Source organism: Sturnira hondurensis, unplaced genomic scaffold (assembly GCF_014824575.4).
Source record: "Sturnira hondurensis isolate 20B ecotype Veracruz unplaced genomic scaffold, ASM1482457v3 Scaffold0021143, whole genome shotgun sequence".
Classification (NCBI taxonomy): Eukaryota; Metazoa; Chordata; class Mammalia; order Chiroptera; family Phyllostomidae; genus Sturnira; species Sturnira hondurensis.
Genome location: NW_028093774.1, coordinates 1,413,878 through 1,433,575, shown reverse-complemented (window position 1 = coordinate 1,433,575; position 19,698 = coordinate 1,413,878). Strand labels below are relative to the sequence as shown.

The 19,698-nt window shown below is 44.2% G+C and overlaps 5 non-coding genes and 3 pseudogenes across 5 annotated transcripts; all 8 read left to right on the top strand.

The window, feature by feature from the left end:
• The first annotated feature begins 509 nt into the window (after window positions 1-509).
• On the top strand, window positions 510-583 carry LOC118977048 (small nucleolar RNA SNORD113/SNORD114 family). Its single transcript, XR_005064443.1, has one exon. It is a non-coding gene; the product is annotated as a small nucleolar RNA SNORD113/SNORD114 family (small nucleolar RNA).
• A 1,057-nt stretch (window positions 584-1,640) lies between these two features.
• Window positions 1,641-1,712, top strand: LOC118977049 (small nucleolar RNA SNORD113/SNORD114 family). Its single transcript, XR_005064444.1, has one exon. It is a non-coding gene; the product is annotated as a small nucleolar RNA SNORD113/SNORD114 family (small nucleolar RNA).
• A 2,687-nt stretch (window positions 1,713-4,399) lies between these two features.
• Window positions 4,400-4,468, top strand: LOC118977053 (uncharacterized; annotated as a pseudogene).
• A 647-nt stretch (window positions 4,469-5,115) lies between these two features.
• LOC118976984 (uncharacterized) lies at window positions 5,116-5,185 on the top strand (annotated as a pseudogene).
• Window positions 5,186-6,040: 855 nt separating this feature from the next.
• LOC118977045 (small nucleolar RNA SNORD113/SNORD114 family) lies at window positions 6,041-6,115 on the top strand. The gene has a single exon (XR_005064441.1). It is a non-coding gene; the product is annotated as a small nucleolar RNA SNORD113/SNORD114 family (small nucleolar RNA).
• Window positions 6,116-8,649: 2,534 nt separating this feature from the next.
• Window positions 8,650-8,724, top strand: LOC118977044 (small nucleolar RNA SNORD113/SNORD114 family). The gene has a single exon (XR_005064440.1). It is a non-coding gene; the product is annotated as a small nucleolar RNA SNORD113/SNORD114 family (small nucleolar RNA).
• An 852-nt stretch (window positions 8,725-9,576) lies between these two features.
• LOC118977050 (small nucleolar RNA SNORD113/SNORD114 family) lies at window positions 9,577-9,654 on the top strand. Its single transcript, XR_005064445.1, has one exon. It is a non-coding gene; the product is annotated as a small nucleolar RNA SNORD113/SNORD114 family (small nucleolar RNA).
• A 2,048-nt stretch (window positions 9,655-11,702) lies between these two features.
• LOC118977054 (uncharacterized) lies at window positions 11,703-11,771 on the top strand (annotated as a pseudogene).
• Window positions 11,772-19,698: the final 7,927 nt, after the last annotated feature.

The following is a 19,698-nucleotide window of genomic DNA, read 5'->3' as shown; positions in this document are numbered from 1 at the left end:
TGGCCATGCTGCAAAGGCTATAGAAACAAATAAAGGCCGAGAATACCAAGTACGGAACAAAGATGGAAATGTGGTCTGGGCCTAGAAGGAGAACTGCATTTCAGCACAACTGAAACCCCTTCTCCTCAAACGGTGGAGGGCACTCACTTCAGGTTCACAACCGTTCGCTGCTCCCTATTGCTCTGGCCCGGTGTGAGCACGTCCGCACTGGTAGAAATCCAGGCTATTAACAGTTCAGAGGAGCCCCCAGAAAGGGGAGCACGTCTGGGTCCTCCCTGTGTGATACCACTGTGGTATGGGCTGGCCTGTGACACCACGTTTCAAATTGGCCAAATCACATGGCCACAGCCCAAGGCGTGGGCCATTTTCAGTGGTGGCAGCGCATGCAGCAACTTCGTGCTCAGACCTGGTCTCGGAGAAAGCTGCTCATCAGCGGGGACCTTGTCCTGGGGACTTGGCGGGTCACGGGGGGAGAAGGTGTGAACGGATGAGAAAAAGGGGGCCAAACCCGGACCAATGATGAGATTGGAGGGTGTCTGAATCAAAAGTATTGATTAAAGTCATCTGGAAGTCTGAGGTCCGTTAATTATGAAGTAGCCTCCTGTTTTCCTTCACGGATATGAGCTTGTAGCAGAAGTCGAGAGTATCCACGTGTGGGCGCCTTCACTTTATGGACAGCGGTTGAATTTTTCCGAGATACATGTGAGGCTCGAATCCACTTCATGACCAACGTAGGACTGTACAGCTAATGTCGTTGCGTCAGTGCGAATTTGGAACGTTCGTTACTTTGAACACTGGTGTTTGTCTGACTCCATAGATGGAAGGCCGTGGTTGGTGTGACCAGTCTGCTGGCGGAGACCTTGGCTGTCAGGGTAAGAAAGCTAAAGACTAGAGTAGATGATAGTCAAAAGATCTTGTCAGTCGGGGTGTCTTTTTTTAGTGTTCATTGAGTTATTTAAATCAACCCACACACAGACCAGTAATATGAATGTGTTGTGCAACAAACATGGTGGTTGGTCCAATTTATATGGTTGTGGTTAAAAAAAGGACCAGGACATTTTGCTCATTTTCAAAGCTGATTAATGAATTGTTTTATTTAGGCACTGCAGGAGATTTCAACAGTTCATCCAGTAGTAACGTCTGGGGTTGCACTGTCCATCGTGGTTGCGCCTAGACACACGGGGCGTTTAAATTTAAAATAAATCAAGTCCAGTGGATGCTAAATTGGGCTTCTCAGGTGCACTAGCCACGTTTCGAAGTCCTAACCTATAGGATGTGTGGTTATCGGTGGCTGTACTGGGGAGCCCGGGCACGGCACATTCATATTAGGACACCGAGTCCTACTGGCCTGCTGCCCGCGGAGGGAGGGGTCCAGCAGGAATGCAAGGCAGCGGGAGAAGGACACGTGTGCAGCTCGGATGTAACTGACCCATCGTGGCCTCACTGATGCTGCAGAAAGAGCCTCGTTTATTGAGAAAAGATCAAGTTTATGGGGAAAGAGCCTATAAACGGACCATCATATTCAAGGATCGTGTTTCTGGCTTTCATAACAAAAATTACGAATATTGATTTTATTACTTAGTGGATCAATGACTAGATCAATAAACCAGGGTATAAATGAAGAAAAAGATCGCGTAGCCTGGATCAATGATGAGTACCCTGGGGTGTCTGAAATCGAGGATCTTGATTAAACCCTTAACTCTGAGGTCCACTGACAGAAAGACCCCGCTCTGTGAGCCTCGTGGCACGTGTGCCCTACTAGGGATTACGAATGTGCAGCAGCTTGGTTTGTGTCTTTGCTACATCAGTGAGTAAATAGAGAAACGTACAAAGGAGTAAAGACCAAATGGGCTATTCCTGGTTCCCATGTGGGTGTATGTAATGTAAACAACGCTGTTGGTGCAGTTCTGAGACACTGAGTTCCAGTTAAAGAAATGAATTGATCAAAACTGACTCTTTGGGTAAAGAGCATTTAGATAAATGCATGTAAGAGGCCATGTTATTTTTCTGGATGGGGTTGTTGGTTTTTTTGTTTTTTTAAGAGAGGGGCAAAAATCAACTTAATTATTATTTTTTTTAAAGATTTTATTTCTTTATGTTTAGAGAAAGGAAGGGGGAGGGATGGAGAAAGAGAGGGAGAGAAACATCCATGTGTGGTTGCCTCTTGCTCGCCTCAAACTAGGGACTCGGCCCACAACCCAGGCCTGGGCCCTGGCTGGGAATCAGACTGGTGACCTTTGATTTTGCAGGCTGGCACTCAGTCCACTGGGCCACATCAATCAGGGCCTAAATTAATTATGGATTAAATAAATGCACAACTGAGACAGGACTTACGCATGGACCTATGTTGAATGGGTCACATGATCAATTATGATTCATTGAATGATCTTCACTTTTTCAATTTAGATACAGGAAAAGATTATCTGATCTTTTTTCTGTGCTAATGAACATGTGGATGGGCACGAATATTGACCTGTTTCTGTAGAGTCATAAATGTTAATACTATTAATGTATAAAAGAGTAAGTTAATATTTTAATCAGTTATTTGAAAGAACACAGAGCATGGGCCACCGAGGAGCATGGGCTGTGAGACGGGAGAGTGACTAATGCGGCCGCTCACAGCTGCTCTCCGGATGGATGGGACGGGCCCGAGCACGCACGCCTTTGCAGCGGTGGACAGGGTTAGGCAGAGTCTCCTGTTTCGGCTTGTTGGGGGGATTTCTTTAAAAATGGAAGATAAAGGCGCGCACACACACACACACTCACGTCCACAAAGGTCGGACTCGCGTAGACCATGGCAGAGAAGGTGCTCAGGTCTGGAATTCAGATTAACCTCGTTCTTTCTAAGCAAGATCATTTTGAAAGAAAGTAACGCTGAGCCCCTGCCTGGGTCGAGGACAGAGAGAGAGACACGGGTAATACTCACAGTTCTTATTTTGTGTGAGGTTATTTTCAAAGGTGTTCATTACATCAGTGAAATTTCATAGTTGAGTTGAGATAGTTGAGTCAGTCAATAAGTCACTCAGAATTTTCCTATAAAACAAGCTCTAAGGGTTATTCCTAATCAATTATTGCTGACTTAGGTCAATTTAAAAAATCTGAATTTAGACTGATCTCTCTATCTAATATATTTTATATTTGCTTTGTACTTTATAGACTGGACAGAAGGATTCCATGAAAGGAACTTAGGTAAGTAACAGTCAAAGGAATTGCTTCACAGACGTGGCCCCTCCCTGAAAGGATAGGAATAGCTCCCTATACTAACGAAACCAGGGGAGGTCATGTGTGGGCCAGCTCAGCACACTGCGGTCAGCTAAGGAGAAAAAAGCAAGACCATTCATTCGTTTATACAGTTCATTCTTCCATTAATTAATATAAAATGCAAATGGTTCTATTATTATAAATGGGAAGAATTAATACAAATATATGAATAAATAAAGGGGGTGAAGGATCATCTAATTACAAAAATATATGATGAGGCCTGAAATACTATTAACATATATTAAAAACATTGAAGGCCATTACAAAATAAATGTCTTAAAGAAGATATCCCCTCTTTAACTGAGGAATGATACACACACTACAGATAACAGTCCATGTTCTTGTTTGGTCTGTGTCAACCTCAACATTGTTTTCTCAAGAAAAACAGAACAATTTAGTGCAGACTTAAATGGCCAATAAAATGATAGGAGGAATTCAGGATAAATAGAGAGAATATGTCAGTCTTTTCATTTGTCATTTGCTCTGTTGTGCACTCTTGGAAGGAGCGCTCCTGGCTGACTGCAGCGTCCTCGGTGGCCGCGAGCTCTGTGGCTAACCTGTGGCTCTGTGAGGGGCAGAGACCAGTTGAGCGTGGTCAGTCTTTGTCTTCGCTTGGGTAGTTTATAGAGGATATTTACTGTATTGTTAAAAGAATCCAAGAAGGCCACCTGTGGTTTAGTGATAAATATGACTTTGTCCTTATGTCATACTAACATATGACATGAACGTTGTGTTGATTAGTTCATATTGGCAAAAATAGGAATGATTAATAAAAGATATAATCAAGGCAACAAATGATCACATAGGTAGTTATTGAAGATACTTAAAGATTTTGCTCTTAAGTGTTTTTTATAAGATTTTATTTATTTATCTTTAGAGAGGAAGGGAAGGAGAGAGGGAGAGAAATATCAATGTATGGTTGCCTCTCGTGCATCCCCTGCTGGGGACTGGCCTGCAACCCAGGCATGTGCCCTGACTGGGAATCAAACTGCGATCCTTTGGTTTGCAGGCCCGTGCTCAATCCACTGAGCTACACCAGCCAGATTGCTCTTAAGTTTTTGCGATTCAGTTATTTATTTAGTTATTAGTGAAATCATGAATTGATCAATAAATTAATGGGGAATAAGAGAGCCAATCCTGGACAGATGATGGCGACTGGTCGAGTCGCAGGTGGTGAATACCCTGTGTCAGGAACTCTGGGGTCCAACACTAGAGAAATCTAGTCCGTACCTTGTATTGGAAATGACCGTCGTGACGGATGCTAGTAACATGCAAAGGCTGTGTCCTTGGTTGATGTGATCCCGGATAAGGATTCCATTAGTATAGAGAGATCCGTGAGGGAATTATCAACACACATAAGTAATGTGTAAGTGTGAACCATTGTAAGTTAGGTAAATGCGTACATAGTTAAGTGAGGAAATCGAATGCCAGAAGTGAAGCGAGGGTAGAGTCTCACCTTTTTTCTCCTCTGTGTTTGGAACTTCCCAGAGAGAGGGCACTGGAGCTGAGAAGAGGCTTCCTCTGGGGTCGCCGGGTGTCTGTCTGTCTCTGTGTTTGGCGCATGGAAACAGAGGTGAGGTTTGCGGGTGTACACTCCATGTTTGCATTGCACTGGCAAATGTGAACCTGAAATGGGGCGTTCTATTTATTAACCCCTATATGAAGCTCTGAGAGTGATTCGTGATTAATGAATGACATATTTTGGTGAAGTAGGTGACTCTGTCGGCTGATGTAGAACTATTTAAGGCTCATGGTCTAGGTTTGTTGAGCTTTGTAGTTAAATTTATTATAATCAGATAAATTGATGAGTCAATAAACAAACACAAGTGGGAGTGAATAAAATAAACGCCAACATGGACCAAAGATGATGACTAGTGGTGTCTTGAGTAGTTGGTGGAGAAGACTCCGGTATTCTGAGGTCCGACCTATAAAGGATTCTAATTTATTACCCAGGTTAGCAATAATTTTATAGACAGGTTTTGAATTTCATAAGGACCTAGTTTATGGATTTTGATTCTATTATAATAAATGAATAAAAGAATCAATTTATTAATAAAGATGAAGGTGAAGCATCATCCATTTATGATACAAATGTAGTAAGGGGCGAGATAATATTAATAAATATTGAAAGACTGAGTCACTAGAGAAATACATGGATCAAAGGCATTACCTTTCACTAAGGATGTTATCAATAATATAAACAATGACCTATATTTTTGTTTGGTATTAGTGGAAAGTTTAATGTTTGTTAAGAATAAATGAAATCTGTAGTACCCCAAATTAACATATAACTTAAATCACCAAGTAGTGAAATGCAGATGCAGGGGCCAAAACAGAAAATGTCTCAGTCATGTATAGTCTGCTCTGCTTTCCACTTTCTGGAGCGGACATGCGCACACCGAGCCCAGCTTCGAGCCCTGGTTGGCGGTCTCTGTGTCGACCTGGAGGAGCTTGGAGTCCAACGTGAGTCACTGTCAGAGTTATCACTTGTCGCGGTTTGTTTGGGGGAGTTTATGTATATTTAAAAAAAATATTCAACCTAAGAAAAAAACAACAGCCATGTCCCAGTGATTAAGTTTGAAATGCACGAAATACGATGTTGACTAATCTATAAATCTGGGGAACAAGGAGGATGGTGAATAAATTGTAATTAGCCAAGCGTGATAAAGAACAGTGGTAAAGATGCTCAGGCCCTGGTCCGTGAGCTGCTGCGGCTCACAGATGAGTGGAGAGACGTGCGCCCTATGCAGCAGGAGATGGGGAAGGAGAGGCCCGAGCCTGGACCCGTGATGACGACTGGTGGCGTATGAGTCGAGTACGATGACTGCTCTGTGTCTGGAAGTCTGAGGTCCATGCAGAATGAATCTACTCTGTTGTCTCTCGTGCAAATGACCCCACAACTGGGCGGGGTCATTGTAATTTTGGATTTATGCATTTTTATATTATTTATATACACGAGTCAATAATAGAACCATAAACAAACATATAAGGAAATAAACCAGGGTACAGCCTTACCAACTTTGAACATATATGTGGTGAGGCATGAAATACTGTTAGTATGAACTGGAGGAACTGGTGTGAAGAAATAGATGGACCAGGGCACCACCTCCTTTCTGAGGAATCGTATTGTATTTATATTTATTTATACTTATGTGTGTGTGTAGGTTATGAAATATAGTAAGTGCCTTTATGACTGAGTAAGTGAGTAAGGGGCGGGGAAGGACTGGTTTAGAGGAGGTCTCGATCTTGTTATCTCCTGGTCTGTTCCGCCTCCCCAGACCGCACGTGCCAGGATGGACGGCCGCTGGCGCGCCGTCTGTGGTTGCCTCTTCGGGTGCTGAGCATAGAGACCGATGTGAGTAAAACGTTGGAAAAAGTGCATGTCTTTTTTTCTCAAGTATTCACTGTATCATTAGGAGTGTGAAATAATATATAACCCAAGTTGTTAACTATCATGAATGATAAGTATGGGATTGGTCTAAACCATTACCTGTATGAATTTGTATATAAAACATTGGTGATAATTAATAAAAGGTATATCAATGTGGCCGATGATTTTATATACAGGTGTAGAATATTTATTGCTCTTATTCTTATTTTTTATGAGTCATACAGTTTTAAAAATTAATACTGGTGAACCAATGAATGAATTATTGAACTTAGGCAGATGTGAATAATGGCAAAGATGAACATGTATTGAAAAATCCTGAAGTTTATTAAGTTGTTGTTTTAGATTGGGTCATTTGTGTTAAGGTACTCATTGAACTAGTAAAAGTATTACACATAAAAAAGGTGGCTGTGACCCAGTGGCAGACGTGATGTGAAACGCCGTGCTGACGGGTCCGGAATGTGAGAGAGCTAGTCTGCGTGGGATGATGCTAAAGGCCAGTGTGAGCGTAGTCAAGGATCTCGTCCTTCTTTTTGTGAATTGTGTGTTCGGTTAGTTGTTATTTATGGATTAGTGAGTTATCTGATACAAATGTAGGCATGAATGATGGAAAGGAGACCCAAACCTGAATCCGTGGCAGCGACCGATGGCGTACGGGTCACGGATGTGTCTGGAACTCTAAGATCCTACCCAGAATGGGGTAGTCAGGTCCCCCTTGCGTAGGTCGCCCTATGGACAGATGTTGGAAATACACAAAGGTCACTTTCTTACCCTGAATTTATCAACTTATATTTATTATCAGTGGATCAATGATGGATCATTTAAAGAAAATACAGTAGACCTCTCCCCTTATCCATGGGTTTTCTTTTTGGGGTTTTGGTACCCACCGTTAACTACAGTCCACAAATATTAAAGTTCCCCAGTCATCACCATCGTCCGTTCCTGACACCCAAACTCGGACGTCATCACAGCACGATGACCCAGAGCCCTCGGACTGGGATTGGGTAGACGGTGCTCTTTCTGCCTGCTCGTCAGCAGTCGGTAGTAGCCAGCACTGTCACAGTTTCCGTGCCATTCCCTCCCATGCATCTTGCCTCATAGGCACATGTCCCCCCACAGCACCCCAGGGAGAGTGAGGGTGGCCCAGAATGACATGTAGAGAGACACAGAGACCACATTCATGTGACTCTCCTGCCCAATGCGAAAGAAGCACAGTCTGGTGCCTTTGCTTGAAGTGCATCTATAGACTGATGTTTGGGACTGTAAAGGGTCTGACATCTCAGTTTTCATGGATTGCGGTCCTTTTGTTACCAATGGGTTGATTTCAGACTCAGTGTACAGCTATAGACATGGAGACGAAGAGCGTACACCCTTCGTCCGTGCTGCGACCGTGAACGCAGCTCAGTGGTATCGAAAGTACTGAATTCCATCAGAGAAAACTTACAGCCTTGGCTCTGAGAGAGGCCGTCACTCTGGGTCGCGGGCAGGTTGGATGGTAGGCGTTACCCGCCCTCCTTGCACTCCAAGTGATAACTAAATGCGGGGTGCAGGCGGCATCTCAGTAACGTTATCATCTCTTTTGCTTTGTGCTTCTCAGATCCAAGTGCCGGAAGGGGCGGAAGCATCTGCTGGGCTGAGCAGCTCCACCCAGGAGCCCACAGTGCCAGTGTGAGTGGTCACCCACGTTCTCGTCTTGGGAGGGTGGTCTGCGTAGAGGGTCGCCGTAGGAACACACAGAGCATTAGATAGAAGGCAGAGACAACCGTGGTCCAGGGATTAAGTTGGAAATGTCTGAAACATTGTGTTGACTGTCCATCCTTAGCATAATGAGGGTGATTAACGAAAAAGGTGTAATCAATGAGGCATTGGTCCTAAAGGAGAATGACCGAGACCCTGAAGGTTCTTCTCCTTTCACAGATACGTGTTAATTATCGGCAGTAGTTTGGTGAATTAGTGTGTAAGCAAACGTGGGTGAGGATGAGGAAGGAGAGGCCCGAACCTGGACCGGTGATGACGACTGGTGGCGTATGAGTCCTATACGATGACTGCTCTGTGTCTGGAAGTCTGAGGTCCATGCAAAGCATTTAGTCTGTTTCCTCTTGCAAACGATCTTATGGATCAGCGTGAGGAGTACGCAGGGAGATTGTTCTTGTAATTTTCGGTTTGTGGATTTAATAGAGATGATTCAATGATAGAAGGAATAAACAAATGCATAACTAAATAAAAGGATAAAGCCTTATCAACTATGCATATATGTGGTGAGGCAAGAAATACTATTAGTATAAACTGAAGAAGCTGATGTTGAGAAATAAATGGACCAAGGGCATCATCCCTTTTTCTAATAAGTCACCTTCAGCTTTATAAACTTGTGTCAGTATTGAGCTGAGGATGTTAATTTGTAAACATATATATTATGAAAATGACACACGTAAATAAGTGAAAAAATGAGAGAGCAAATGACTAGTGGAGGGGGGGTTTCAGTCGTTGATCATCTGCTCCGTCTTGTACTCCTCAGAGCCAACACACCTGAGCCAATTTAAGGGTTTTCCATGGTAACAAGATTTGCCGTGTGCTCTGCAGAAGCTGGGACGCATGTGAGTAAAGGTTAAGTTCCTGTATTTGTTTGAGAAATTTTCTAAAAGGGTATTGACTGTCTTGCTGAAAGTATAAAATATAATCTAAAACACCAACCATGGAAAATGACAAATATGGGCCATTATGAAGCATTGTATTTACCAATGCACATATGAAATATTGATGATTATTAATGAGGGGGAGATAATGTGGCGAATCTTCCTGTAACAGATGTGGAATATGCATTGCGCTTATTCCTTAGTTTTTGTGGATGATTGGGTTTTAAAAATTAATGAATGAAGGGGTGAAGGACTGAGGTGATGTATGTGACAGTGAGGGAAAGAGGCGCGACACGGACCGATGATGACAGTTGGTGGAGTATGAGTCTCAGAGAGACGATGACACGCCGTGTCTGAAGCCCTGAGGTCCAGCACAGAAATGCAGTCGTTGCCTCCATTGGAAGTGACCCTTCAGACAGAGGTTAGGGCAGGCGAAAGACCATTTTCTTGGTTCCTTTTCAGGAATTCTGATTCTATCATAATAATTGGCTCAAAAAGGAATCTGTGTATAGATACAAATTATGTAAGATGAAGAGGATGGACAATAAAAATTATTAGGATGTATTGAAAATAACTGCAGTTCATTAAAAAATATCAGTGGTTGAAGTGTCCGACCTCTTGGGCTAAGGATGATGCAGACGTCTAGTCAGTAATCATCAGAGTTCTGACTCTTGCTTGGGATCAAGTTCGCTATTATGCATTTTGCTAAGAGAAAACCAGTAAATGCATACTGTGTTGCTGAGGGGCTGAGTGAATGAGGTGACATGGGCGCGTCTGTGTACCGTCTCTCAGTCGCACTGTTGTCTGCTCTGCTTTGCACTCCTCAGGGCGGACGCACTGGCGCTGATTCAGCCTTTGGCCTCCAGCAGGGTCTCCGCGGGTCGGCCCTGTGGACAGGTACACGTGAGTAACAGTCAAATTCCCCTCTCAGTTCGGGTTGTTTGTTTAGAGTGTTTACTAGAATGTTAAAATAGTATTAAATACAGTCAAAGAGAGCTAGTCATACCCCCAGCGTAAATACGGAATTGCCATGAAGCCTTATGTCAGCTGACAGGTATTTGCAGTCAGTGAAGCTGATGAAGAACAGAGGCTTATTCAGTGAGGAAAATGCTTCTACTGCGAGATGTTAGAGGTATTAAGGATCTTGTCCCTGAGTATTTGTGATTCCCAGGCCTTTATTTCATTACTACTATTATTAGTGAATTGGCGAATTGCTCAGTAAATGGAATAGATGAAGAAACGAAGGCCCGGCCTGTACCAATGGTGACAGGGCAGGTGTGCATCGCGTGGGTTGAATACAGCTGTGCCAGGTCCTCTGAGGTCCAATGCAAAGAAATCTCGTTGCTTCTCTCTGTAAAAAGAGGTTGTGTAGATAGATTAGATATCAGGAACACTCAGGAATATAGAAAGCTCTTGTTCTGGGTTTTGTGTTCATAAATTTTACAAAATATTATAAAAATAAATGAAAGCCCTGGCTCCTGTAGCTCAGTGGATTGAGCACGGGCCTGTGAAGCAAAGGGTCATTGGTTCGATTCCCAGTTCAGGGCACATGCCTGGGTCGCAGGCCAGGTCCCCAGTGCGGGGCACATGAGAGGCAACCACACATTGATGTTTCTCTCCCACTCTTTCTCCTTCCCTTCCCTTCCCCTCTCTCTATAAATAAATAAATAAAATATTTTAAAAAAATAAATGAGAAAATAAATACAGATGAAGAGGGTGAAGTATTGTTTATTGTTGAAATATAAAGAAAAACAATACTAGTGTATATTGAAATCAATATTAATGCATCAAGTGTATTACACCTTGGACAAAGAGTGATATTTAAAATGAAAAGTAGTAGTTACTACTCTAAGTAGTTAAAACTCTGATGTGTAACTTATTAAGAGGAAAACAAATATTACCAGTACTCAACAAATACCTAAAGGCCTAAATAAATAAAAAGTAGAGGTCAAAGGTCATTGGAGATTAGTTCTCGATTTTACTGTCATTTGCTGCGCTCCATCCTCTCAGACGGAAGCCGATCCCAGTGCCTTCCCCGCCCCGAGCTCTCTGGTTGCCTCTGGTTTGCAGGCGCGTGGAGAGCGTGGCAGTGATCATTGAGGTTCTTGTCTTAGTTCCAGTGTTTTTGGTTTTAAAGGGTACCCATTGTATCATTAAAGAGTGGGAAAGATTATCTAGTAGGGCAAACTCTAGCTCAGGGCTTTATTTTTTGCATTGATAAAAATTGATTAGATTGATTAATGGATATAAGAAAAAATAAGATGAGAGAGAGACTTATGTGAGAATGATTCTAGACATGGATTAGGGATATGAAGGTTTTTTTGAGTTTTTGAATAATAGAATCTTAAAATTCTATTAATGAATGAATAAATTGCTCAGTAGGCAATGTAGGAAAGCATGAAAAGCAGGAGGGACAAATATGGATCAACGATGACTCCTGGTGGCGCCTGAGTCACCTACAATGAACATGTGTCTGCCCGTGAGTCCCAGCACAAAGGAGGTCTCCGGTCCATTTTCCTGTTGGAGGGGCCCTTTGGACAGGTGTCAGGAGTGGGCACTGGTCCTATTTGTGATTTGCGTTCATGCGTTTTCCTTCTATTTGCTGTTGGATCAATGAAACACTCACTACCAAGTTATGAATGAGGAAAGATCGTGAAGTATTGCCCACATATAAAAATACCTAGAGCGACGTTGGTTTGCTTTGGAGGATTTATTTTATTTTTTTATTTTTAGAGATTTTATTTATTTATTTTTAGATAGAGGGGGAGGGAAGGAGAAAGAAAGGGAGAGAAACATCAATGTGTGATTGTCTCTTGCGTGCCCCCCGCTGGGGACCTGGCCCACAGCCCAGGCCTGTGCCCTGACTGGGAATCGAACCAGAGACACTTAGGTTCGCAGGCCCACGCTCAATCCACTGAGCCACACCAGCCAGGGCTCTTTGGAGAATTTAAACATTTCCCCAAATTGCTAGTTCCCTACGTGACTAATTAAAAGGCAACTGCAAGATCAGTGGAGAGTAGGGTCTCGACCGTTTTCAACCATTTTAAACCGTCTCCTGTGCTCTGTCTCCAGAGAACGGACGCACTCGGGCTGAGTGTGGGGCCCTTCCATGATCTTGGGCTCTGTTGCTGTGTCTGGTGGCAGAGCGTGGCGGCCACGTGAGTCACGTCAGCGTTCCAGCTCCATCCTCGGGGTTTATTTAAGGGTAATCACTGTATTACTAAAAAGTGTGAAATGTAATCAGTAAATGTCAACCAGGGCCCCAAAATGCAATTAATGTGAAGCATTATGTTGATTAATTCTTATTTGAAACATTGAAGTCGTTTAATGGAGGGGATGTGTTGCTGAGGGAGATAATTCCATAGACAGATGGAAGAGATTAGCCCGTGCCAGTCACGGATTAATGAGAAAGAGCCTCAAATGAAGCAAGTTTTTTCACTGTTCCACATATGCAACACTGCGAATGCTCAGCAAAACGGGTCTAGACAGTTTGCTCTTTGAAAGTCATTTTATATCAGATGTTTAGGGATATTAAAGTTTTTTAAAAAGTCATGGGTATGGATTTATGATTAGAGTCTTAATGGAATTAGAATGACCCAGGAACCAGAGGACCGGGACAGATGACTCACAGGTGACTGTGCCCATCTAAGAACCCTGAGGTCCCAGGCAGAACAGATTTTATTGCCTATTACAAGTTAATAGGATAATAGCTACACAAATGTATGAGTAAATGAAGGAAAACTACGGCCAGATGTGGAAGGACAATGGCGTGTAAAATGAAACAAACAGTACCAATCCGCTTCCAAAGAGCTGAAGTCCGTCAACAATAAGGAGAAGTGTTTCTATCTCGGCTTAGGGGACCGAGGGGGCAATGTCATTGTTGATGTTCCTTTTTTGGGTCGTGTCTGGGTAGCAGGTGTGTTCTTCTTGATTAATAAGCAGTAAAAAATCATATAATTTCACCACCTAACTACGTTAAAGAGGGCTGAGTGCGAACCAGTGACAAAATTAAAGACTTACAGGTGTACTTGTCAGTCCTTCTTCAGTACCGTTGGTGCAGCGTGTACAGTCCCTGACACCTGTGACAGTGAGCAACTGGGCCCAGTTAGTACTAGACAGTGCCACTGTCTTCAGATTGTTCAGATATGCTCTTCATCATAAATTACTAATGGACTAATAATTTAATCAGTTCACAGGGGACAGGGCCCTTGGGCAGTGAAGCGCGTGTGTGTTGAAGTGCCATGTGTTGGGTGTGCACCTGGTGTGCCCCCCTCGAGAAAAACGTATGTGCTCATATCCACGTGAGTTAGGGAAATTAGCCAGAGGCACCCACAGATGTTTCTCTCCTGGGCTTCTGGGAAGTTAAACAGCTTTCCTTTTGTTAAAACAAAATCGATAGTTTGTCCCATTTCTCGTGAATTAAAGAATGAATGAGGGAAATTAAAGGTATTAATATATAGCTATGTACATATATAACATGAATCTTTGATGAAGATATGCTAGGTGTCAGTTTTAGTACAATTTGTCAAAAGTTTGAGGATTTTACATTCACTTTGAAAATGACTTACTATTCCCTGTTCGGTTTGTACCACAGTTTACAAACATTCATCGGAGGGAGAGATCTGAGCTGGTAATTAATTCGGTGAAGCGACTAAGGAGACAACGCCGATATCGAAGGTGTTTGGATGCCGCGTGGACGGTGAGGTCACAGTTGTTCTCTCTCGTGTCACCGAAGACCTTACTGGTTCAGTGAAAAGCGCCACACGCAGAGCCCTGATGAGAAAGCAATGCATTCCGAACACAGTGATGGATTCACTTCTCCTCTTTGAGCTGGCCCGTTGCACTGTGGGAATAAGCTCGGAGCTCGATTTTCGTCATTCTGAGAATCTGATTATGGGGTTCGAGTGGGCCCTGGGAATGGATTGCATTATTCTAAGGGAGTAAAGTGGGAGAATCGGTGTCTGCATTAGCTAGATAGGGAATTGATAGGTAAATAAATACAAAAGGTGGAGATAGCTCAATTAAGAAAAAAACATTGTGAGGTGGAAATGAGTTTTCATATGATTCTGAAACGGGGCAGTGTGTTAAGAAAGCCCAGAGCAAGGGTGTTGCGTCCTTGGACCAGGGCCCCACAGAAGCACAGTGGTCCTCATGCCGGACTCTGAGAGCCCCCTGGAGGGCGGGTTGAAATGCGGCCTGTGGGCCTGCCCTCAACACTCCTGATTCGGTGGGATCGGCGGGATCCCGAAATCTGTGTTTCCTGCCGTCTCCTCAGGCGCTGCTGGTGCTGCCTTGTGGGGAGCAGCGTTTGGGTAGTCGGAGAGGGGTGATGATGAGTAATGCCGTGCTCTGCACCAGAGGAGGCTCCCACTTTGTTCATGTTATCAAGAGAAGCAAGGCAGTTAATCCATATCGAAAACTCCAAGCAAATGGAAGGCGTACAGCCTAGTTCCGTGGAGAAAACATCTCATTGCTTCCACCTCCGCCTTGCACATCCCCATCGGGCCCTGGAGCCGACCGAGTAGTGTTCTGAAGGGCCCGGGCCGCCAGGCGGCCTCTGCCCCAGGGGGCGAGACCGCAGAGGAGTCAATAGCCACAGACGTGAATGCCGCGAAAGGAGGAGGCAGTCTTGTACTGACACAGTTTAGGGTTGATAGGGTTTAGTATTGTTTAGGATGGTTTCAGTAGTAGATCGGGACCATGCCACTCGTTTTAATAGCTCCTTGAATTTCTGTTTTAGGTTGTACCCCAAATTCCGTAATTGATAAAGATGTGCCCTATTTTCCTCATGAGGGAAGAGCACGCAGCTGCTGTAAGTACTGGTCCGTGTTCTAGTGCTGATGCGGGTCCGTTCTGTGTAGAGTAAGGATGTACACATTGTACGGACAAGGCCAACCGTGGACCGATGATGTGAGTGGAATGCATTCTGAACTAGACTTCGTGATCAAAACATCTATGACCTTCTGAGGTCCATTAGAAAACGGGACTTAAGCGTCTAAGTCAGTGGGAATGACACTGATGGGTGGATTCTGGTACTTCTTAAGGGTAATGTCTCAGCCATTGGTGCTTCGCTGGCGCTTTCAATTTTACTATCCTAAATGAGGAAGTGAAAGACTCAACAAATCGGTGTAGACAGATGAAGAGGGTGAGACAGCGAAGCCATGAAAATGTGTGGCTAGGTGAGAATTATTCCTAATACAGCTTGGAACCCCCGGAGTTCATTTAGCATACATGGGCCAAGGGGTTGTGTTTTGGGGGTAAAAATGATAATGCTGAGGATATATAGTGTTCTGCATTCTTGCTTGGAGTCAGCTGTAAGTGTGAGTGGCTCGTTCAGAGGAAGAAATGATCATCCTCCAAAGTTAATGCCTAAATGGCTAGGAAAATGCAGTGAGAAATTCACGCTTTCATGGCGAGGATGCCTCATGGTTTTACCTCTGTCGCTCGCACTCAGAGTGGCCGCCCCGGGCTGAGTCACGACTTCTACCATGGCCAAGGACCCTGTGTGAGGCGCGTGGGGACCAAGAGGAGTCGGCGAGCTCGAGTCCCGGTGTGGGTGACCTGTTTAAGAGAATGCCCCGTCCTGTTAAACCGTGGCCCACGGTGGGCTCCACGTGGAATGTGTGGCCTTGGTGGGTTCGCGCCAATGACCATTGTTAGCGACAAGGGCGATCACACATGTTGGGGGGACTTGAGAGCCTTGTTTTGGGGGTTATTGTGCTTATGTAAATTTATTCCGTTATTATTCAAGATACAGACATGAGTGAGGGGACAGAGGGCAAATCTCAACCGTGTCGGGCAGCCGGTGGCACGTGAGGCATGGGCAGCGACGTGCTGGGACTCTGAGGGACGACGCGGAAGAGATCGAGTCTGTCCCTCTGTGGGGAGTGATCCTCCAGGCAGGTCAGGAACACAAAGATCTTCTCTCTGGGCTTCTGGGCTTCGTTAATTTCTGTTGCATGAATGTGAAAAAGTCAAGAACTAATCCATACCATTACATAGATGATAATGATGAGGACTGTCCAGTGATGAAACTGTGAGAGGGCACGATGCCATTGTGATAACTGGGAAGTGCCCGTGTCCCTTAGGGAATAAACAGATCGAGGGGGTGTGACCTCTTTGGCCGATTGTCATGTACAGAGTGACAGCGACAGTGGAATTGCTGTGGAGCAGGGGTGAGTTCCACCCTGTTCTTTTTCGGAGAAGAGACATAATTTTTAGCATCAGCTGGCAAACGTTTCTGTGACCTAAGGATACGAGAGGTGGAAAGTGAAGGACGGTCTCCAGAGAGGAGGTGCCTGTCATCATCTCCTCTGCTTTGGGCTCCTCGGGGCGGACGGACGCTCGTCGCTCTGTAAGGTTCTGCTGTGGTCCCCGTGACTGAGAGCAGTATGGCGGCCCTGTGCGGGGACCACTGTGAGGCAGAGTGCCATTTCTTGTTGAGCTTTGGGTGGCTTGCCCAAGGGTATTAACTGTTTAAAGACCTGTGAAATACAATCACAAAAACCAACCGTAGCCTCATGATGAAGCTGGTGTTGCCAGAAAGCGGGAGGTTGGGTAATGGGTAAGTTAAACACTGAGGCCGAGCACAGGAGGAGCTGCGGCCTCTGCAGGGAATGATTCTGTAGACAGACGTCGGGCCGTTCAAGAAACTTCTTGGGTTTTTGTGATGAGTGAATTTATTTTGTGATTATTGGTGAATTAAAGAACTAACCTAAAAAGATGAGGAATAAGAGGGCAAAATCTTAACCAATGATTGTGATCGGCGACACATTTGGTCAATATGTATCTGGACCTTTGGGGTCCAAATATTATTACAAAAAAATCAGTGGCAGAATACATGAGCAAATAAATGAATAAAGATGAAAAGGGTGAAGCATCATTTATTGTTAAACTATGTAATAAATAAAATTAATATTAAGAGTTTGGAATAAATAATAAATACAGCAGGGGTATTATGTCTTGATTAAGCGAGATATAGACCATAGACAGTGATAAGTAATACTTACAATTTGGACGTTTGATTGAAGAGAAAAATAAATACATATTGCGAGTACTCATCGAAATACCCAGAGGACTATGTACATGAATGGAGGCAACAGGGGGCCAGTGGAGAGTCGGTCTCAGTGTTTTATCACCTTCTCTGCTTCTACTTCTCAGGGCGGGTGCTGAGCGGGTGTCCACTTCCGCCGTCATCAAGACGGTCACGTGGCCTCTGTCGAGAAAGAGACGTGAGTCACAAATACCCAAAGATCTTGGCTTCGTTCAGGTCGCTAGGTGATGGGTATGCACAGTATTTCTAAAGTTATTAAATTAATCAGAAGTTAATTATTGTCCAGTAAGAAATACAATCCAAAACATGGCGATTACATGGCGGTTATTCGGGAACGTCACACTGAGCTTGGCTCCCAGAGGAGGCTGGTCTGTGTGGGAAGTGGTTGAACAGACGGGTGCCGGAGAGGACCTTCCCCTTGTCTTACTTTTTGTGAATCCTGTACCGATTTTGTTATCATCGAGTAATTAATGATTTTGTGGATCTAAATGCAGACTTGAAGGAACAGAAAAGAGACCCAGTTGTGGGCCAGGGAGGAAGGCGGCGGGGGATGAGTCTCGGGGAATGAGAAAGTGACCGAAACTGCGACCCAATGCAACACATCACGTGGTGAGTCCAGTCCCCCTTTGGAAATGACGCTGCAGACAGACATCAGAAACGTAGAAAGGTCATGTTGTTATTTGGAGTCGGTAGAGTTACATGCATTATCATTGACGAATCAATGATAGAATCATCGGAGAGAGATAAATAAACAGATAAAGGAGAACTTGGCCGTGATGGGCCTCCGTGGATGCCAGGATGTTTAGGATCCTATGTTTGCCTTTGTTTTTACTCATTTGTATTCTGTTCGTATAACTGAGCCAGTGAATATACCAATGAGCATGTTAGAGGTGGAGAGGATGGGGCAAAGCATTGTCCATTGAGAAAACTATGGGGTCTGGTAGGAAACACTATTATGATACCGCAAACCCCGAAGATGAATGAAAAAAAACAGCACAAGATGCTGCTCTTTGGGGTGAATTAGACGCGGGCAGTCACAAGGAGCCATGTTCGTGTCCTGTGAGTGGCAGCGTTCATGGTGTTCGTCGCTTCAGGGGAAGTGATACGATACGATCACAGGTTACTAACCGCCTGCACGGCTGACTCAGTACCGGTGGCATCGGGGCCCCTGGAGATGATGTCCCCATCTCTTCCGTGGCTCTGCTGTGCTCTGTGCTCTGTAGGTTGGACACGCCCAACTGCCACGCGGTGTCCGTGGTCGGGGCTGTGAGATTGTGGCAGCTCGTGTGCTCGGAGACCCCCGAGTAGTAACCAATGTTTCTCTCTGTTTAAGTGTTTTCCTTTTTTCAGAAAGGGTTTTCACTGTATTATTCTAAAGTGTTAATATAATCAAAGAAGACGAGATAGGTCCATGTTAAATACCAGAGTAGCACGAAACATTGTATTGGTTGATCCATGGGCGATCCTGAGCCTCATATGAGCTCAGTTCATGAAAGGGACTGGGTATTCCTGGAAGTGGCCGGACAGATGGACGCCAGAGATCGCCAAGAGTCTTATTCTCGGTTTTTTTGTGTGATTTATGTGTGTTTCTTTATTAATGAATTAGACAGCAAAAAGATGTAGATGATAACAAAAACCAAAGGCCAGTCTTGGACCAACAACAACCCTCAGGCCATGTGCGGCCTACAGGCCGGGCAGGTGTCACGAGCGTCGACACCCCTCACAGGTAGCGTGTGGTGCGCATGCCCAGTTAGGACAGGGGCCCGCGGGCAGATGTCAGGGACACGGCAGGCTCTTGCTCTTGCCTTTGAGTATATGAATTTTAAAAATATTATTAAAGATTTCATGGCCCAATAAATAGGCAAATGTACAAACGAATAAAGATGATGAGAGTGACACTTTGTTCATCAATAAAAGATGTAATAATAAAAATGAATATCAATAGACGGGGAAAAGGGTGAAGAAACGGCCACATGGATTAAATGTGTGATGAGGCTGAGCCCACACGGACAGGTAATGATGGTTGTGCTATCCCAGGAATTAGTTTGAAGTTCAGTTTATTAAGAGAACAATAAATAAATATTACCAGAAGTTAATAAATGCCCAGGTGAATCTGTAAATGAAGAGTGGAAAGTATGCATAATGGAGAAAATGTCTCTGTAGTTGAATTTTACTAATGCAGTCTGATTACTTGTCACAGCTGGATAATCTGTTGTTGTGCCTTTTTACGATGGCCAATGTGCTTGAACGTATTTACGTATTTCTAACTTTGGTCCTTCTTTGTTTTTGCCCGTTTCCATCCCTTCCCAGTTTACTTCTAATGAGTTGTGTTTGTTTGTTTACTAGTTGAACTATTTTCTCTA